This window comes from Acomys minous, assembly GCF_964271855.1.
Source record: "Acomys minous genome assembly, chromosome: 19".
Taxonomy (NCBI): Eukaryota; Metazoa; Chordata; class Mammalia; order Rodentia; family Muridae; genus Acomys; species Acomys minous.
This window is the reverse complement of record NC_140499.1, coordinates 6,736,230-6,757,020: the sequence shown is the minus strand read 5'-3', so window position 1 is coordinate 6,757,020 and position 20,791 is coordinate 6,736,230. Positions and strand designations below refer to the sequence as shown.

Here is a 20,791-nt window from a genome sequence, read left to right as displayed (position 1 = left end):
AAACAAGGCTTTGAGATAGAAGAGTCAGTGTTCCCACCCTAGAGGTTTTCCCTTTTTTTATTCAAGTGATGCTGTTAGCAATAGTGGACTATTACCAGAGAGTAGAGGTGGATTTGCCTCATAGTATGCATTTAAGAAATAAGAGTACTGTGGTGCTTTCAGTTTGTAAGTTACATCACTGCATTAAATTTCCCCCCTCACGACTTCTTTGTATAAAGGCTATTAGCTTAAATTGTGCTAAAAGAGAAACCATGACACTGAAGAACTAGACAGTCATCAAGGGGACTGGCCATACCAGAGACTCAAACTCAGGCCAGTAGATACCAAATTCCACAACTTTAGGATCTTGTGAAAATACTCCCTGGGCTCTCAGTGATTGGGACTTTTACTTTTCTCATATCACAAGTGTTTTCTTTATGAATTATATAACCAAGTACTTAACATTTTTGTTGTTTGATTGGGTGAGACTTCCTTTAAAATGATAAGATGTACACAATTTTATGGTTAATTCGAGTGCAGGAAACAAATTTGTTCAGAAAGAAATTATAGATTTTAAGTGTTTTTAAAGATCTTTAGTTGTGAATATAATTATGACCCATTGTATTCCAGAAGTTGTTAAATAAAGAAAATATAATGTGGACATAAAATTTCCACATGAATAGATTTCAGAGACTTCAAAGGCAATGTCAAGTCACTTGCTGATCACTAAGTCACCAAATGGGAATAATTCATTAAAACAACTGTACCTCTTTGTACCAGTACGTTGTGCACACTTGTCAGAGGGCTACTCACAGAGGCATTATGTAGTGGAGAGAATGTTCAGTTTGGAGCTGCAAGAACAGCTTGAATTTTAGGTTTATTATTCATTAAATGGCATGTCCTAAGAGAAACTATGCCTCTTGTCTAAACATTACTTTCAGAGCTATGAGTATCATGGAAGAATCAGATGGGCTATTTTCCGGCATGACACTTAGATGAGAAGAGGTTTACCAGTTCCACCAACAGCTCCTTGCAGTTGTCCATGGCTCCCTCAGAGAATTCTGTCTCCTCCTCTCAATGATTATTCTCTTGCCATCACTGTCCTGGCTAGCTTTATGTCAACTCGACACAAGCTAGGGTCATCCGAGATGAGGGAGTCCCAATGGAGAAAATGCCTCTGTAAGATCAGGCTGTGGGCAGGAAAGCCCACAGCGCATTTTCTTAGCTATTGATTGGTGTGGGAGGGACCTGCTCGGCCCTCAGCCGGTCCTGGCTTCTATAAGAAAGCAGGCTGATCACCTCACAAGGAGCAAGCCAGTAATCATCACTCTTCTATGGCGTCTGCATCAGTTCCTGCCTCCAGGTTCCCTCCCTGTGTTGAGTTTCTGCCTTGGATTCCCTCAGTGGCCTGTGATTTGAGATAGATTAGCCAAGCCATTTCCCTCCTAAGTTACTTTTGGTCATGATGTCTTATCATAGAAATATTAACCCAAATTAAGACAGTCACCTTTGCAAGTTACTGGATATTCTCTTGGCTTTGGGCTAGTTTTGCTGGCGTATGTGCCAACCTAGCAGACCTTATGAGAAACGTGACTAACGGCCTTCCATGGGCTCCAGTGCGCTGCCTGATGTCATTGTTCAAGGCTCTACTCCCTTGCCGAAATACAGAAGTAGGTCTTTACACACTAAGTCTCTTCCAACTCATCTTCATCTTCTTCCTCTGAGGCCCAGCCATGCTGTTAAGGCTTCTGCTATAGATCAGGAATCACTTTCCAGTGCAGTGACTGCTAGGCTTGCATTCACTGTGGCTCTAGACAGCAGCCTTGCCTTCAGTGGGACACTCTTCTCATTTGCACTGATGCCAAGGCCATTCAGCTCTCCTCCACCTCACTCCCCAGTGTTCCACTCCCAGGCCCTGCTCTCTTAAGCACCAGGGGCACTGCTTTTCCCAGCTGTAGTCAGGTCCTTAGGTGACCTGGTCCAGTTCAGTCCTGCAGCTCCAGATGCCACCACAAGCTCTTGTTTTTTGTAATGTCATGGTTCTAGTCTTTGCTCCTTGAACGGCACAATAGTCAGCTTCATTCATATTGTTTAATATATATTTCAAAATGAACAATTCCTAACCTAGTATCTTAATTTTCATTCTACCTTCCTAGAATATGGCTCCCCAATATACCTGTTTGTCCAGTAGAAAACATTACAAGTTGTCTTTTATCCTTGTTTTATCCATTCACTTTTATTCAGGATCCATCCTATAGTTGGTTGTTGGCTTTGTTGCCTCTATCCATATCCATTATTGATATTCTTAAAGACCCATCACCTCCCATCTAAATGACTGCATCTGCCTTCTCACATAGCAGGCACAGTCATTCTTTTGAATGAAAACCACATCCCTACCCCACTACCATATCTCACGTTGCTTTTCCTGAAGCATTCACTTCCATGAATGTCCATCACACCTATAACAGAGTATGATCTGGGGCAGCCCTGATCCCTCTGCAGAGTCATCAGCCCCATGTCTCTGATGTCTATAATGGTCAAGAGACCTGGTTAAGCAGGTGCATTTTAGGTGCATTTTAGCTTCAGACACTTTGTTCTCATTGGCCTGGGGGAACAGGGTTTATTCTGTGTAGCCCCAGCTGTCCTTGAACTCACTCTGTAGACCAGGTTAGCCTCAAACTCACAGAGATCTGCCTGCCTCTGCCTCCCACCCTCCTCAGTGCTGAGATTAAAGTCTGGTGGATCTTTTTATCCTCAACATTATTCAGATCAAAGCTTAAATACCTCTTTTTAAGTTTTTTATTATTTAATTAATTTATTCAGATTACAACTAGTTTTCCCTTCACTTGTATCCACCCATTCCACCCTCCCTCGCGCTTTCACCCTGTTCCCTTTCCCTAGGTCTATGACCGAGGGGGACCTCTTCCCCCACTACATGGTCATAGGCTATCTATCAATTCTCATGTTGGAAGCCTGCTTATTCTTTCTCAGTGCCACCAGGCCTCCCCACCATGGGGAAGTGGTCAAATACGGGGCACCAGAGTTCATGCCCCAGAAAGCCTTCTTTGATGATCTGAAGCGTACAGTTCTCAGTCATGTATCCATTTCAATCTCTCAGCAGTTCTTATCCAATATTATATAGCAATTCATATTTCATCATTCCTGCCATATAATCAGAATGTGTTTGAGACAGAAAATACCCATTTTGTTGACTGACTGGATGGCTATTTAATTGTATCTGACTCTATTGCACAGTTTAGGGGAGGTTCACTTTCTTTTGCTCTTTAGCTAGAATTACCTAAGTATAAACTACCCTTTTATAAACTGCCTTCACTTTGAATGTTACTCTGGGCAGGATGGCTTTTTGATTCTTTCCTATACTTGTTTGTACCTATTTTGGTTGTTTGTTTGATACTCTGAATCAACAATATTTGTGAAGTATCTACGTCAATCTGCTTTATTTTAGTCTTTGCTGGGAAGTAAATAGTTTTGTTCATTCCTGGGTCACATAAAGTATAGTTCATTCCCAGCTGAAACCTGAAGCAAAGTCAGTTCTGTTTGGAAAAGAATTAATATTACAACTTGCTGCCATTACTAAGAGTGTGGCCGTAAGAATACAGTGGTTCTTCTGGAAGGTTCTTACTGTAATTTGATTATAAGCCCAGCAAGTTTTTTGTGTGGCAGGAATGAGAGACTTGGAAAAAGTCACATTTCTGTAATTCAGAGCCCTTTGCCTACAATTTTTCCTGGAACAAACACAGTTAGCCTGCCAAGGTCATGAATATGCTGAAGCAAAGTTTGACTCTGGTTTGGAAATTTTGTTTAGAACACTGTTCGCAGCCCCCTCACCCCATCTAGAAAAGTGAACAAAGTTTCCGCTGTTTAGAGAGGCTGATACACTATGCGTCTGTGTAAGGAAAAGAATTTTAAGTTCGGTCAATTGTTTAATTCTCCTGGTATAGTTATTTCGTAGACTTACATTTTGTTTCTTAACCTTCCAGATAGCAGAGATCTGGGTGGAGAGAGTTTCCGGCATACTCCAATTTCTCTGTTCTAGAAGTGGAATCTCTGGCAGGTGAAGTGCCCTGTTGACCACTGCACAGTGAAGCAGGCCATAACCACATTTTAGAGCCAGTAAATCATTTTCTTCGGCTTTGCTCCACTGCCTCCCACCACCATACAGAAACAGTTGTCACGACTGCCATTTCCAAGGTTTTCCTTGCTAGCTGAGGTAACGAACGGTAAGCATAAATGGAAACTGAAAGAAATATTTTGACTCCTCTCCAGGGAAGACTATTTCTCCCCTGCTCAGCAGCCCTTCACTGTACAAAGTTTTTATCTAGAGTCGAGGCCCATGGCCTTCAGCCCTTCCGTGTTAGCACGTCTGTTGGTGTCATCCTTGATCCACTCCGTGTGGAGACAGCCAGGTTGGTGAGACTTCATGGGCATAATGTCCCTAACATTTCCAGGAGACACCGCGCACACTTCTTCTTCTCCAGACACCATCTCTCTGTCCCCTCTTCTCAGATGTTTCCTGAACCTTAGGAGCAGGACTTGCATTGCATATAGATCAGCTGGGGCTGGGCGCTACACAGTCACTTGTTCTCTGCATTCTAATAAGTTGTGGTTTTATGAGCTAGTGTTCTATCTATTGCAAAGAAAAGTTTCTTTGATGAGTGATGAGAAGTATACATATCTGTGGGCGTAAAGGTGAATATTTATAATACAGCTAAGAATTCTGCTTGTTTGATAAAGCAGAGGTTTATTAAAGATCAAAGATCCATAATCCCACTAGCCCCTGGTAGATGATGACTGGGTTCTAGAAACAGGCATAATTTCCCTCTTAATAAGACCTTAAGTCCAAGTAGAGCTCTATTGGTTAGCAGCAAGATATTCACACTGCCAGTGCAACTTTAAGGTTATTATACAATGCTGGTCATTGTTGTTGCTTAAAAGTATCAACGCTGAACACACACACACACACACACACACACACACACACACACAGAGCAACAATTAAAGACAAAGAGGTCATGAATTTAAAAAGGGGGTAGTGCATGGAAAGTTTTGGTGTGATGAAATAAGAGTGGGAACTATTCTAAATATATTTTAATTTCAAAAGGAAAATATTTAAAGAGCTACAAAAACAAATATTGAAGTTAGTTCTTAAAGCTACTTAAAGTTTAATGCAACCAGAGATGAGAAATCCATCATAAAATACCATTTTTTCTTTGAAGTAACTAAATTTACAGAAAAGTTTTGAGATAAAAAACTCAAAATTGCCTTTTACCTGCATCAAGAAATTTTAAGTATTTTCACCACATTTCTTACTTTACATATGATGTAAACATGTATCTACACTCCCTCACATATACATACTCACATGTTTTCATTCTTTATTTTTCCAATCTATTTGACAATATGTTGTTTGCATCATACCCATTACCCCACAATACTTGACTTCACATTTCCTTATTTCTCTTTTATAACTCACATAGAGAGCAAAGTCAGAGGTATTAGCAGCAATACAATGTTATGCTGAATCTACTCTCTTTGTTCCCATTTTGTCAATTGTCTCAGTAAAATTGCTTTATTGCTTGATTTTAATTTTAGCATAAGATCCAATCTGGAATAATATACTGAATACTATTGTCATGTCTATTTGTCTCTTTCACTCTAGAGCAGCGGTTCCCAACCTTCCTAATGCTGAGACCCTTCAGTACAGTTCCTCATGTTGTGGTGACCCCTAACCATAAAATTATTTCATTGCTACTTTACATCTGTAATTTTGCTACGGTTATGGATTGTAATGTAAACATCTGACATACAGGATATCAGAAATGTGATCCCCTCCCCCCGAGGGGTTGTGACCCACAAGTTGAGAACCACTGCTCCAGAGCAATTCTTCAGCCTTTCTTGTCTTGTGTGGTTTTGCAGGTTTGAAGAACATGAATAAAGTGATGGAGATACTGTGTATCTTTAATGGAACACTGTTCTAAGCTCACTGATCAAAGGAGCAATATAGAGGGCCAAGCATGGTGGTGCATGCCTGTAATACCAGCCATCAGGAGGTAGAGGCAGGTGGATCTCTGTGAGTTCGAGGACAGCTGGGTCTACAAAGTGAGTCCAGGACACGAAATGCTACACAGAGAAAACTTGTCTGGATAAAACAAAACAAAACACAACAACAGAAGCAATGTAGACAGAATATGAATCTGGGTTTTGAAATCACTTCCAATCTCAACCCAGTCTTTTATTTACTGAAGAATTTTTCTCAAGTGATTTAATTTTGAAAGAACTTGGCTTCCTTGTCAAAAATACTATGACTGCTAACTCACTTATAATAGTGCTAAGTTTCTTCTTATAATGATTAAAGGATTAACAAAATAGCATGTTAAGGACCAAATTTATCACTTAGAATACTGCACGTTCTCTACTGAGAGCAGCTAACCCTTGTGGTAAATACAGCATTGTAACATGAAAGAGCATCAGCCACAAAGCCAAGTGACCTACTTGCCAGTGGCATCATATCTCTAATCAAAGATCCTGTGATCTTTAAAGTGAATCTCTGTATATAGTTATACACATGTTCATTACATACATTCATATGTGTTATAACTTGAGCATGAGGATGAGCTGCCACTAAATGGTTTCTCCTGATGTTGAAATTGATGCCAATTTTTTACCTGAAATCATTAGAAACCTCAGCAAACTGTCTTTGGAGTATGGTAGATATGCAGAATAAGAATAGAATAAGCATGTTCTATAATAAAGTTTTCATTTTGTCATTACAGTATTTTATAATACATTAAACTTAGCCATAACATTGTCTTTCCTTTTAGAAGTTGGGTAGAGAATCGTGGATCAACATAATAGGAGTTTGGATCTACAGGATCCCAGTAAATGCCTGGTGGCATGGCAACCTACCTAAAATCCCACTGCAGGGAAGACAAGAGGCAGCTGCTCCCCATAGTGAGGTGCCTAGCAGACCTAAGGCCATCTTCATCTACAAAGTGAACCCAGGACAGCCAAGACCCCTGTCTTGAAAAACCAAAACCAAAACCAAAACCAAACTAAAAAGAAAGGAAAGCCTGTGCCTAAGAATGAATCACACAGTTCGATATGGCACTTAAGATGGGGTCTGGGAGAAAGGGGTGGAGCCTGAGGATCACCTCCCATTTATGCAGGTCAGCCAACACAAGGCAGAGCCAAGGGCAGGGCTTACCTGTTTTTTTGTTTTTGTTTTTGTTTTACCAACTTTTAGCTTTGGTGCGTTTACTGAAGATTAAATTATGACAAAATATTTTCAAACAGTTTTTGGAGCTTGTAAATATTTTTCACTTTTTGAATACTGTTTTACTTATGTTTAATAAGGAGAAATGTTTGAAAGCAGGCTGGATATTAATCACCCACTAACATTTCTCCATTGAGCTAAGCAAAGGAAAACTGTGAAGTCAAAGAGCTGATTGGAAAACAAAGATTTGATAAATGCCATTCATCAATCTGAACCTGACAAATGATGCCACTCAAACCATTGTGTGACATCATGTACTGCTTATGGGTTAGGCAGGATAGCAGCCCAGAACTTCTACTAAGAACCAATAGAAAACCAGAATAAAATCCTACCTCATCTGTAGGAGTGCACTGGATAGCTAGGAATGTGATGAGAGAGGAAGAGTGTACAACTCCCTCAGCCAAGAATCCTAGGAGGCGATGAAAGTAATAAATGCTAAGTTAACGAGATATACTTGTAAAAATGATGACGTCAACTGACCATATTAAGCAATAAAACAGAAACAAACATCACTACAAGAAATCTTTGTGGCTGTTTTAATCCTGGGCTGTTGGATGGGAGTAGGCACGGGGGATGTGGGTGAGCGCCTGGGACAGGTGCAACAGTGGAAGTCACGAAGTTACCACGGCTTGCGTGGTTGATACTGGATTGTAGGAGGGCAAGTCCTTTGGGCACAGTTCTGTTTTACAACTTAAGCGCTGACAGTTGTGGGCGCAACATCAAGCAGTAGGCTGAAGTGAAAAAGTCTAAAAAAGCACCGTGGAGTATTGATAGTCCTGTGAGACAGAGGTACAGAGAATTTGGGTGGAGAAGTGCCAGACCTTTAGCTGAAACTCTCAAGAGCCTGATGACCTGGAGGCAAGCCGCCCCAGTCACCTCCACATGGGGAGAGAGCCTGGTTAAATTTGTGTCCAACAGAGCCGGGTATATTGGCACATGCCTTTAATCCTAGCACTCAAGGAGACAAAGGCAGGCAGATTGCTGTGAGTTCCAGGCTAGCTTGGTCTACAAAGTGAGTCCATGACAGTCAGGGCTATACAGAGAAAGCATATTTTGAAAAAAAATTGTATCCAAGAGGTATAAGGGATTTCATTACCTATATTTTACTCAACCATTCCCACATTGTTGAGTATTTAATCTGTGTCTAAGTATTAAAAACATAGAATGTATTATTGTTGTGCTGAATGTGTAAACATGTGTGTGTGTGTGTGTGTGTGTGTGTGTGTGTGTGTGTGTGTGTGTGTAGAATCATCTAGGAAGAGGGAACCCAGCTGACAGATGAATTCTATCACATTGGCTTGTGGGCATATCTGGGGGGGCCTTCTTCATTAATGGCGATGTGGGAGGGCCTGGTCTACTGTGGGTGCTGCTGCCTCTGAACAGTGGTCCTGGGGTTCAGAAGAAGGGGAACTGAGCAAGCCATGGGAAGCAAGCCAGCAGGCAGCACTCTCTATGGTCACTGCTTCCAGGTCCTGCCTAGCATCCCTGCCTCATCTCCCCTTTGTGACGGACTGAAACACTTTCCTCCCCAAGTTTCTTTCAGTGTTTTATCATAGCAACAGAGAAGTTAACTAGAACAACTGTGTAAAAATTTAAACTGACCTAGGCATGGTGGCATGCCTTTAACCCCAGCAGGCGAAGCTGCACGAATTCAGAGCCAGCCCGGTTGGCATTGCAAGTTCAAGTTTCAGTTAGATCTTGTGTGTCATCTACATTGATCTAGTAGATCATTGTGTCACGTACTTAGTGAATAGTTAATTCATTATAGAGATTATATAGAGATATGCAATTAATTTAGCTATGTGCATCATTGCTAATGTCCCAAACATAATCTTAGCACTTAATAGAAAATATTAATTATGTAACATCTATTTGTGCTCACATAATAAAAAACAAAAGAACTTGCATATGACAGACATACTCATGGGTGAATAAGATATTGAAGCTAGCAAAGGAACTTAAAATAACTAATATATTCAAGATGAGAGGGAGGGATTATAAATTCGTTGGTAGCAGAGATCACTGGAATTTATATAAAAAAAGATTAAATGAAAATTCTGAAACTGAGAAATGTGTTATCTGTAATTAACTCATTAAATAAATTACAATAAAAATTAAATATATCAGAGCATAGGATTAGTAAGCTCAAAGAAGTAATCAACAAGAAATATGTAACTTTAAATAAAAATTAAATAATGGAAAATATAGGAAAGAATTTTAGACAGTGCTTTCAGAGCTCCCCCAACCCCAAGGAAAAGGAAAAGAGAGGGAAAGAGAGAGGGAGAGAGAGAGAGAGAGAGAGAGAGAGAGAGAGAGAGAGAGAGAGAGAGAGAGAGAAGAAACACAATAAGTTTATAAGGTAACGGCAAAAGTGTTGCTTCAAAAAACAACTGTACTGGAAAAAAGAAAAAGAAAGAAATTGTATTGGAATTGACCCAGAAACTTCTTCCCTGCTAGCTAGCTCTCAGAATGCCATGCAGGTTCTATTTTAAGGTGTTATATGGACTTGTGGGTGGCGTAGAAAACCATCAGTGTTTTTACGCAGTGTTTGCCCTACGTGCTACAATACAGCATGTCAGATAAGGCTAGCTAGCCTACAGGGACAATAGTGGCATGACTGTTAAACGGAGGAAACAGGCAACATATAGTTTGGATTTGAGGCCTACTCCATAGGAGATAATTCATGTCTGATATTGTTTTTTTTTTTAAAGATTTATTTATTATTATGTATACAGTGTTGCTGCTTGTACACCTGCCAGCCAGAAGAGGGCATCAGTTTGCATTATAGATGGTTGTGAACCACCATGTGGTTGCTGGGATTTAACTCTGGACCTTTGGAGGAGCAGGGGGTGCTCTTAACCACTGAGCCATCTCTCCAGCCCCATGTCTGATATTGTAAACCCAGTGAAAGCCCATGGCTGGGGAGGACATGGACCTTAGGAGGAATCCACTATTGTTGTTTTGCTAAGTGGACAGGCTATCAAAGTGCCCTTAAATATTTATGTGTACTGATTATCGCTGCTCTCAACCTCACTCAGAGAAGCTTCTTTTGCAGTGGGTAGTGGATTAATACAGACTTATAATTGGTCCTGGTGCTTAGAATAAGTGATGTTTGAGTGCTTGGCCCTAAATGTGACATCTATAACAACCCCCATCCCTACCCCGAGGCTGATGTACCTCAGGGAACATCATGGAAGGGAGGGCAGAAATAATTTAAGAGCCAGAGGATGGGTAGCGCTCCTGAGGCAGTCTGTCTTCTGGACATTATGCGACTGCTGTACTCATGAACTCTCAGCAGCCGTGATTATTTGCCTAAATGGTATAAGACCCACTCAGTCCGCATTCTAATATCGGCGAGGGCGGGACTCCAGAGGCCACGCTATTGGCTGTGGGCGGCTTCTGGGAAGATGGAGTCACTTTTCTTTAGGAACGTGGCAACTGGTAAGTTTCCCCATCTCAATTAGACGGGCCTACATCCATATGTTTGTGAGCAGCACTAACTGGATTTAGTGGGCCATTAAAAACAAGAGGATATAAAGGAAATGAAGGTGACAGAGCGATGTATTTAGAGCCTGTGGGATGGGAGGAGAAAGCTGAAGTGGATATGATCAAGACGGATTGTATGGAAGTATAAAATTGCTAGAAACTATTCATAATAAGAAGACAAGAAATAGTGTATGAGGTCTAAAATGTATGCAGGATAAAATATTAACTAACGTGATGCAAACTATGGGAACAGGCAGTGGAGTTAATGTATCCCAGGGCTTGGAAATTTGTAAGGATTTCCTAAAATTATTTGATTTAAAATGTAATAAAGAAATGATTCATATTATAATTTATACAGTAAACATTAGGGAATGATCAAAGTGTGTAACATTTGAGCTAGGTATAGGGATAAATCACTAGAGCACTTGTGCATCATACACAAAGCCATTGGTTCCATCCCCAGCAGCCACCAGGCACATCCGGAATGGTGGCACATGCCAGTAATGTCGTGCTGTGCAGGGAAGGGGACCCGCAGCTCAAGGTCACAGAGTGGAGGTGAGTCTGAGCCGTGACAAGATCCTGCCTCAAACACCTAAACTGAAAATAAACATATATCATGTATCAAAATAATAATAAAAAAGAGATCATATAAATATCTACTAGGGTCAAAAGATAAACAAAGGGATTGAATAGAAACTAGATATGGTAGATATGAGCCAAAGTATAACAGTGATAACTTCTAGATTTAAAAGTACCAAATATCCTAATTAAGCCTAAGCCTGTTAATTTGGAAGAGAACTGCAGTGCCTAACTATTTTCTGTCTAGGAGACATATGCCTTAAGTAGAAGGAGAGAGAAGTTGAAAACAAAGCCACGCAGAAGGGCATAGCACACAGCCGTCAACCAGGACGAGGGGCGGCCGTGAGCCAAGCAGCTTAACTGGAAGCCGAGAAGGTGTGCCAGTTACTAACTTATTGTCTGCCAGCTCCAAACCCACACTCCCCCTGGATTCTGATATTGGAACTGAACTCTGCAGGCTCCATTTCAACACTTCCAGCTGGCTGAAAATTAGCTCTGCTCACACAGAGTGGGAGAAACCCTGCAAGGCTGGAAGAAAACGATGGGCTTTTTCCTTCTGCTCTGTTCCCACTAACAGCCAGTGCCTCTGCATGAAGGGGTCCAGGCCGCAGCATCCTCTGTAGTGATGACTCTCATGGTTCATTCATGTCCTTTTTGAAAACATCACCATAGCCATGGCACTCTTCTGACTTCAGGGCAAGCAAACTCCATTACGGGGAGTTCCCATGACAACTTCACCTTTTTGTAGGAAGCACAAATCTTGGTCTTGAACAAAATCTTCTAGCATTCAAGGTTCATGCTTCTAAAAATGCTGCAGCCCACCCAGTGATTTCTCTACCTGTTTAGTAACTAAGATATTTCTTCTCTCTCTCTCTCTCTCTCTCTCTCTCTCTCTCTCTCTCTCTCTCTCTTTCATATCTGTCTATCTATCTATCTATCTAAGAAAAGTATTAGCATATACATGACAGATTCCATTATGCTGTTTTCATATACATATATAATGTATTTTGATCATATGCACCACATTAGCATCTCTTTGAGAATGCACACATGTGCCACACAGTGCTTGTAGAGGTCAGAGGACAACTTACGGGGGTCAGTTCTCTTCTTCCACCACGTGGGTCTCAGGGACTGAGCTCAATTGTCAGTGTTGGTGGCAAGTGCTTTTCCCATCTGGATTATCTCACTGCCTCCTCCCATCTCTACCTTTTTATTTACCTGCTGTTCCCAACTAGTCCCCCATTCTGCTTTTTATGTCAATTATTTGTTTGTTGATTTATTTATTGGCAACCAAGTGAGCTTTATTAGGATGCTTCCAGAAGGATGTGTGAGGGAGGTTTCTCTACAGGAGTGTACGCAGGTTACCAATGGCTATCCGACTATGAAAAAAAAATGTCTGTCTCTCCTCCTCAGCCTTTAACTGTGTATAACTCCCTAGGCAGGGACTGAGCCCTGTGAACACCTGTACCATTCATGACAGGAAGCGAATGAGCCTAACGCTGTGCAGGTCTTGTGCAGGCTGTCACAGCTGCTGTAAGTTCAAGTGTGCCCGAGCATGCCATGCTATGCTGTAGGCATTGACTCTACTCTATTGTAGATATGCCTGGAGTCTGTCTCCTGACTCCACCTTAATGGGCACAGGATGTTTTATTATGAGATGAGGATGAGGCAAGGAAAAAAAAATCCACCGCTGCTTTAAATTGGTGCTGTTAACACCGTGGCTTTAAAATACACAAAGCCAAAAGTTTTAAAAAGGGAAAAATTGACACACTTCCAGTCATAGTGGGAAGTACGGTGCATGTTCTTCAATTGCTTAGAGGAGAAAGAGAAGCAAAAGGGATAAGGCATGGCCAGGTCAGAGTGTGGGAGTTCTGTGCAAAAAAAAAAAAAAAAAAAAAAAAAAAAAAGGCACAAACTTGACTTAACACCTGAAACTTTGCATCAAAGAAGAACCCAATGTGCATTGTTTTTCAAGTGCATCTGAATCTTTACCAGAGCTGGTTATGCCTCATTCATGAGCAAAGAAGCAGCAAACCTAAATTTTATATTTTATATATATAGAAGTCCAAAACTGTGCTATTAATCTTGAAAAAGAATAAATAAATCTGGACAACTTAAAACAGCCAGACCCTGGGATTTGGCATAAATCCTGTGGTGGTAATTAGGGCAGTCTTTGATGCAAGGATAAATAGTCCCAGCATCCAAACCGAAGAGAAAGCCCAGAAATAGATTTTCACATAAATGGTCACTTTATTTGTGATGAGATGCGCCGGCAGAATTGTGAAGTCTAGAATAAATGGTGCTGCTCTTAAGGGAAATAGAGAAAAAGTGAATTTTGACTTCAAATTTACATAAAAAATTTCAAAAAAGAGCAACTGTAAATGTATTGGGATACTATATGTAAAAAGACCGTTCATGTCTTCAGAAGACAATAGACAATAAAACATTTTCCTGGCTAGGTAAGAAAGGATTTCTTAGGCAGGGCCTAAACATAAATATTCCATGACATTATGAGTACAAATTGAGCATCTCTAATCTGAAACTCCCAGATCTGAAGTCTAAACCCTCTAAATTGTGGAACTTAAGGAGGATTGCTAAGATGTCACAAGTGAGGAATTCCTCATGTGGCAAGTGCAATGTGGTCAAAAATTCAAGGTCCCTAAAAAGAGTATACAGTTAAAGGTCTATGTGAGACAAGCAAAGTACATGTGTAGGCTTGAAATCCCTCCCCGCGGATGCTTAGCTGTGCGTGTATCGATATCTTGTGTGTAAATGTCACAAACTGGAAAACAAAGCTACGTATTTTAAATAAGGGACACAGAAGCTGTAATGACTCTTGTTCATTAAAACTCTTTATTTAAAGAAGAAAGGCTCATTCACAGAACATGGAGAGTATGTGTAACATGTGTGTCTGACAGGTACCCAGCACATACAAAGGACTCCTACAAATCAACATCAAAAGGGTAGATGACCCAGTTATGGAGTGATCCTCAAATATTAATAGGTATGACAAAAAAAGGAATCACCATATTGGCCAATAAATGAATAAAAAGGTGATCAATTTCATTAATCAACAACAGGAAATACATATTGAAATTTGAGATCTATAGCCCTACAAGATCATCTCCATGGCTATAGGTAAAACGATAGGCAATAGTAAATATCAGCAGGTTTACAACTGTGAACTCTGACACAACTGCTATGAACATAAATTGATATCACCAATTTGAAAATATTTGTAATTTATGGATATCATAAGTGTATATTAAGTATTATTTTAAAAGTTTACATTAGCAAATGATAGGTCATGATAGGTTACAATTTTGGTAAAGCATGGCAACTAAAGACCTCATGATAAGGGAGCAACCTTTTCTCCGTCAGTGCCAGTCTTTGTGGAAAGGTAGGAAGGAAGGTGTTACAATGAAGCCAGTAAGGAACAGAGAGGACAGTGGCACAAGCCTCCTCACCATGTGGCTGTGATGGGGTTTCTCCTCCCCAGTGTATTGAGAGGGAAGAAAATAATGACCACTTGAGAAGGAAAACAGAACTGCAGGTTACCTGCATTTTAGTCCTATTAAATATTATCAATGTGTGTGTGTGTGTGTGTGTGTGTGTGTGTGTGTGTGTGCTTGTGTGTGTGTTGCCTGCATGTATGTCTGTGCCTGTGTACCTGGTGTTCACAGAGGCTATAAGCAACTAGAGTTACAATTTTGAGCTGTCATATGGTGCTGGGATTTGAACTTGAGTCTACTGCAAGGGCAGCCAGTGGTCTTAACTGTTGAGTCATCTCCCCATCCCCATCAGTGTGGTGATGAAGTATTTACCAAGTTCCCCCTAACTGTAAAATTTTAACAGTACCTCTTTCTAATTCCAACATAGCATAAATGGGGCTTCCTGAATCTACTCAGCGTATTCTAATATAAAATCAATGGTCTGCCTCTGTTGTCCTTTTGAATGAAAAAACAACCCAGACCTGCGGAGTAAGTCTCCAGGCATGCCTGCCCCAGACAGAAGCAGGGAAATCAAGTCTTGAAGTAGAGATGAAACAGAGTCTAGGGTGACTTTTCCCATGTCACTTATTCCCCAAACTCCATCCCTTTCTCCTTGATAGCCCAGCATGGTGCTGAAGGATCTGGAGGAAGGAAAGGAGGCCGAGAAGTAGTGAGGTTGGAGAAAAGTGGAACTTGCCAATGAAAGATCAGAACAAAGCTCAGTGACCAGGAATGTACCTACTGGTTCTGGGCAAGTAAATTCTGTGGCAACAGACAGATGGCATAGCATGAAAAGCCACACAGGACAAGAGAGGAAGTGCTAACTGCCAAAGATAATGCTCCTATGGGAGGCTAACCTGCTGATTTTATAGTCACAGGACTGGTAAAAACCAAACCAAACCAAACCTGTCTGCACCATGTACTTTTGAACAGGTCCGTGGAATTGAAATGGTGTCAACCTCCACTCAATCCAGTAGCTGCCTCCCGTCCAGTGTGACTGATGACACTCGGGAATATAAGCGATGAGGGATGACTGAGAGACCTGAACCTTTGAAGAGCCTATGAGCAAGGCTTGGCCTAGCTAAGAGACACAGATGATCTCTGTGTGTTTCTCCCTGTGAGCCAACATGGAGCTCACCAAAATACTCCAGTCCTTATTTTGTACACTTTGTGTTCAAGTTTCCAAATGTCGGTAAAACAGGCGTGTGATGCAATCATTGTATAGTAGTTTTACCGACAACTCCATATTAACAAAATCATGTGGATTTCTAACAAGTTAAAAGCTCTTTTTTTTCTTTTTTGTGAGGGGATGGCAACACAATGCCTTCTCTGGCTGTAACTTGAGTGGTCTTTGAAGACAGTGTTGGAGTCTTCCGCCTGAGTGCTGGCTAATAGGAGTTTAAGTGAGAAGTGGTGGGTGAGCACTGGAGCATTCATGCATGGGAAATCGGATGAACACTCACAATGCAGAATTTCCTACGGTAAGCTATTCTAGCAGAGAGAGACTCCGGCCCGTGTTGAGTGCCAGAAACATTGAAACTGCCCTGTACAGCTTTTGTCCTCATGAGACATAAGCTAAAGGTGTCTGAGGAAAACCCAGACCAATATTTTTAATGCTGTATATTCAAATGCACACACACACACACACACACACACACACACACACACACACACACACGAGAGAGAGAGAGAGAGAGAGAGAGAGAGAGAGAGAGAGAGAGAGAGAGAGCGCATCTCTTCTTATAGAAAGAAATTAAATTTCTTAAATTTAGATTCTATATATCAGTGCTTACTCTTGAAAGCCATATATGTACAACTTAAGTTAATCCAAAACAAACACGATGAAACACCTCATGGATACTTGGGAAGGAACAGAAAACAGGAACTCTGATTTCTATTCAATGACTACAGCACTACCTCCCTGAAGCATTTGCTTTTAAATGGCCCACTTAAAACTGTATCAATTTCCCACTTGTCATGCAATTCTAGATTGCAGTGTGACTTCAGCTTCTCCCAATTAAGGTGAAAGATACACATGCTAACACTTCTCCTGTGTCCAATCAGCTCAGTTATCTTATGAGAAATATTAGGGGTTCCAAAATCTGCCAGTCCTGCACATTTCAGGACAGATGTACACAGCTGCTCACAGAGTAAATAATACATCAGCCAGTCAAAGCCCTGGAAGGTTCCAAAGGTGGGCAAACAGAACCGTGGTGCCCTGTCCCTGCCCAGGCTATTTTATTACAGTCCCATCATGCAGAGAATTTGGATCAGTGTTGTGAAGGGTCATGCTGTGGGCTCCTCAGCATCCTCACTTACAAAAGGGGTTCAAGACGGTTGCAACCTCATGTGTGAGAACAGAGGAGGGTTGTCTGATAGCACCGAGAATCTAATAAATGTTAACTATTATTTCATCATGATTGTTATTTCATTATTTCGGTTACTATTGCTCAGCAATTCCATAGGAATTAGACAATTAGGAAATGCTCCTCACATTGGACAGATGGCTCAGGCTCATTTATCATGTGTAGTTTGAAATTTAGCCAGAGCAATGATAAGTTATTGTCTCTATTCTGGCGATCTTTAAGCCAGACTGCTATAATATTTTATTTTATAACATCCTTGAAAAAATTCAGCAGGGCTGTTTATGGGTGCAAAATGTTACAACTTCAATGCTACTTTCCAAGGAGATGACTCAATATATTCTAGACTAGTTGAGAGACAAGATTCTGGGCTCCCTGGCGTAAAGGGCTTTAAAACCCTTGAGCGTATGGTGTTTGATGACTCCCCTTACCCTGGCATTTCACTGTTGGGGTACCTCATCATATGTTTTGGACTGACGTGTCACATAAAAGAAGGATAAGAAGAAAAAAAAAGCTCATAGTTGAGTTCGATATAAAAAGGAGATGGCATTACACACTGCATCTTAATTAGAAAAACATTTTCTTGCAGAGAGCAATAAACTAGGGTTGAGACCTGGAGGTCATTTCAAGGTCACCTGCCTGATGCTTTTGGCTTGCATGGTGCTCTCTTCTAGGTTTTAACCAGCTTCCAAGGTCTTGCTTTCCCTGTCTAGACGAACAATCCACATACAACTTCCATTTTTTTTTTTTTTAGCAAATTTACACTTTGAAAATGAAATACATGCATTTAACACATCTGATCATATCCATCGCCAATTACATCTCTGTGCCTCTCCCTATGTTGCCCCCCAACATATCTCCTTCCCAACTTTGTGTCATTTTTTGGTGGTTGTTGCAATACACTGAGTCTTCTTAATGCTGCCCATGTGCTCACGGGAGGAGGCCTTTCGCTAGCGCTTGGGAAATCTACTATTTTGAAGTCACCATCTCAAATGTGACTCTCATTAGCTGTGGGTAAGAAAAAAAAATGACTTTTCTTTTGAATGGCTTTTAAAACGTCTTTGAAAATGACCAGATGGGAAGATTTTTGCCATTTGGTTATAATAGCACAGATGCGTAACAGACTGAGCAATACTGGATACATACTCCAGTAGAAAGTTCACTTGTGGAACGAAACAGCATCTCTGTTCAATCTTGATTACGTTTGTGTTGCTCACCATGGCAACTGGTGGAGGTAGGCAGACCTGCACACTTACAGAAGAGCTTTTGAAACTTCCTTTGTGTAAGTGAGACTAGGCAGCAGCCTTGCCTTCAGCTGTATCCCTCTCTCCCACATCAGCTCCAGCCGTTCAGAGTGCACACTGTGTGCCAGGCATGTCAGGAGAACGACATGGTCTCTTGCAATGATGAACTGCAGCCAGGCAGCCTGAAGTACTCTAATCTCTCTTGCTTCTAATGCATTCTTCTATCTTTAATTCTTCTTTACAACTCACGAGCCTTTGACGCATGTGAAGGAAAAAAGAAAACCCTTGCAGTGGCAGCAGTATTGCCACCCCAGTCCACCAAAAAGAGAGTCCCTCCTGCATTACAGCTCTTGCTGGAATGTACAACATTAAAGCTCACTTTAGCTCTTCGGTGTGTATAACATTAAATCAAAAGGGCCATACGAAATTATTTATCAGCTAGTGTGAAGTTTTGAAGCACTTCAAATTAGTGGCTTTACCAAAATGACAAGCACTCCCCTAGTGTTTCAAAAAAGAGACCTTTACTGATGGCTATAAATATTTTATAGGTAAAGAATATGAAATGTAAATTGTATTAAATAAAGATTTAAGGCTGTTTTTCACTGCTTATGCTGAACCACCTTTGAATGTGATAGGCATTTATTCACTCCATCTAATCAGTAACGTTTTGTACTGGGGAGAGCAGGATAAAAAGAGGGCATGGTTTCTGTGTTATAGAAAAGCTCTTAAACTAGCAGTTCCCAGCTATGTAGGTCTTGAATCCTTTTGGAGCCAACCAAACCTTTTACTTGGGTGGCATATCAGGTCTCCTGCATATCAGATATTTACATTACAATTCATAATAGTAGAAAAATGACAGTTATGGAGTAGCAGTGATAATAATTTTGTGGTTGGGGAGGGGGGTCATCACTATAGGAGGAACTGTATTTCTTTTTTTTTTTTTTTTTTTTTTTTTGGTTTTTCGAGACAGGATTTCTCTGTGTAGCCTTGGCTGTCCTGGACTCACTTTGTAGACCACGATGGCCTCGAACTCACAGCGATCCACCTGCCTCTGCCTCCCGAGTGCTGGGATTAAAGGCGTGCACCATCACGCCTGGCCTGAGGAACTGTATTTAAAGGGTCACAGAATTAGGAAGGTTGAGAACCACTGCCTTCGCCTGCCTTTCTCTCTCTCTCTCTCTCTCTCTCTCTCTCTCTCTCTCTCTCTCTCTCTCTCTCTCTCTCTTTCTCTGTGTGTGTGTGTATCCACGCATGTATTTATGTAACTACCTGGTATCAGACTGGCCTCGAACTCCAACCATTCACTTGATTAGGCCTCCCAAGTATTGAGATTATATGCAGGAGCCATCGTGTCAGGCTTATAGCCAATATCGTAATCCGCACAGAGTAACAAAGCCCGTATCACAAATGATAAAACCCAGAGTGTCGCAGACACCATCGCCTACCAGACCAGATGTTTTCAATCTATACTACTCACTAAGGAATACCAGTTAAGATAAAGGAAAACGAAAATAGGAAACGCCCATTATTCATGAAACTGAGTAGGACCTCAGCTTTTCTCATCTCAGTGGGATGAAAATAGAGTGCCTATCCCTTCAGGGAGAAAGGCTAAGGGGTTTCCTGAACAACGCATCGGTTTTGAACCTCTTCTAAAGTGCCTATAGAGGGAAGGTCTATCCACCAGGAGTCCCCTTCTGCAAGACACGTTAGAGCACAGATCTAACTTGTAGCCATTCAAGCTTCTAGTAAGGCCACCCTTTTCTCCACCAAGCCTGCCAACTGCTTTGTTCTTTGAGTATAGCAGTCTCTCCCTACCTGTGTGGTTCAGCTAGGGGCCGAGTGACTACCAGCTACAGCATCTGTTGGGCCAACGGTCAGTCGGGTCCCAATCCCAGGCCAGCCTGCTAGAGAGCATCAGAGGGCTCTTCAAAATAAAACGACCTGCCACGTGGCCCCGCCCACTTACCAGACCACGTGATTCCAGGCCCTGCCTACCTCTCCGCAACCAAGGTTCTCTCCTCAGCCTTCTCTCGGCAATGTGCCTGATGTGTGTGGGTTTCCTTTCATAGTTTAAAATTAATGGAGACAGAAAAAGAATTTAGAATAATTTGCCCACCCCCAGATGAGAAGCTATTGGCACTTGATTCACTGTAGGGGAGAAGGAATCAGTTTCTTTTTTCAGGGACCCATGTTCCCATAGGAAATCCTCAGACAGTAACAAGAGCATATAAACTTTGGAGGGAAAAATGGTGGTGGATTCAAAGGAGGGAATGGAGGTTGATTAGATCAAAACACATTATATACATGTATGAAATTCTCAAACAATACAAAGAGAGAAAACATAATTTGGAAGAG

General features: G+C 41.2%; 1 protein-coding gene across 3 annotated transcripts in view; it reads right to left on the bottom strand.

The window, feature by feature from the left end:
• Positions 1–20,364, bottom strand: part of SPATA16 (spermatogenesis associated 16) — a 324,224-nt gene extending 303,860 nt beyond the window's left edge. For 2 of the 3 annotated variants that reach the window (XM_084769323.1, XM_084769325.1), the window contains exon 1: positions 20,252–20,364. The gene's annotated coding sequence lies outside the window, so the exon portion shown is untranslated. Of the gene's footprint in view, positions 1–7,605; positions 7,683–20,251 lie in introns of all 3 variants that reach the window. The other variant, XM_084769324.1, reaches the window with a different exon arrangement.
• Between the last annotated feature and the right edge of the window lie 427 nt (positions 20,365–20,791).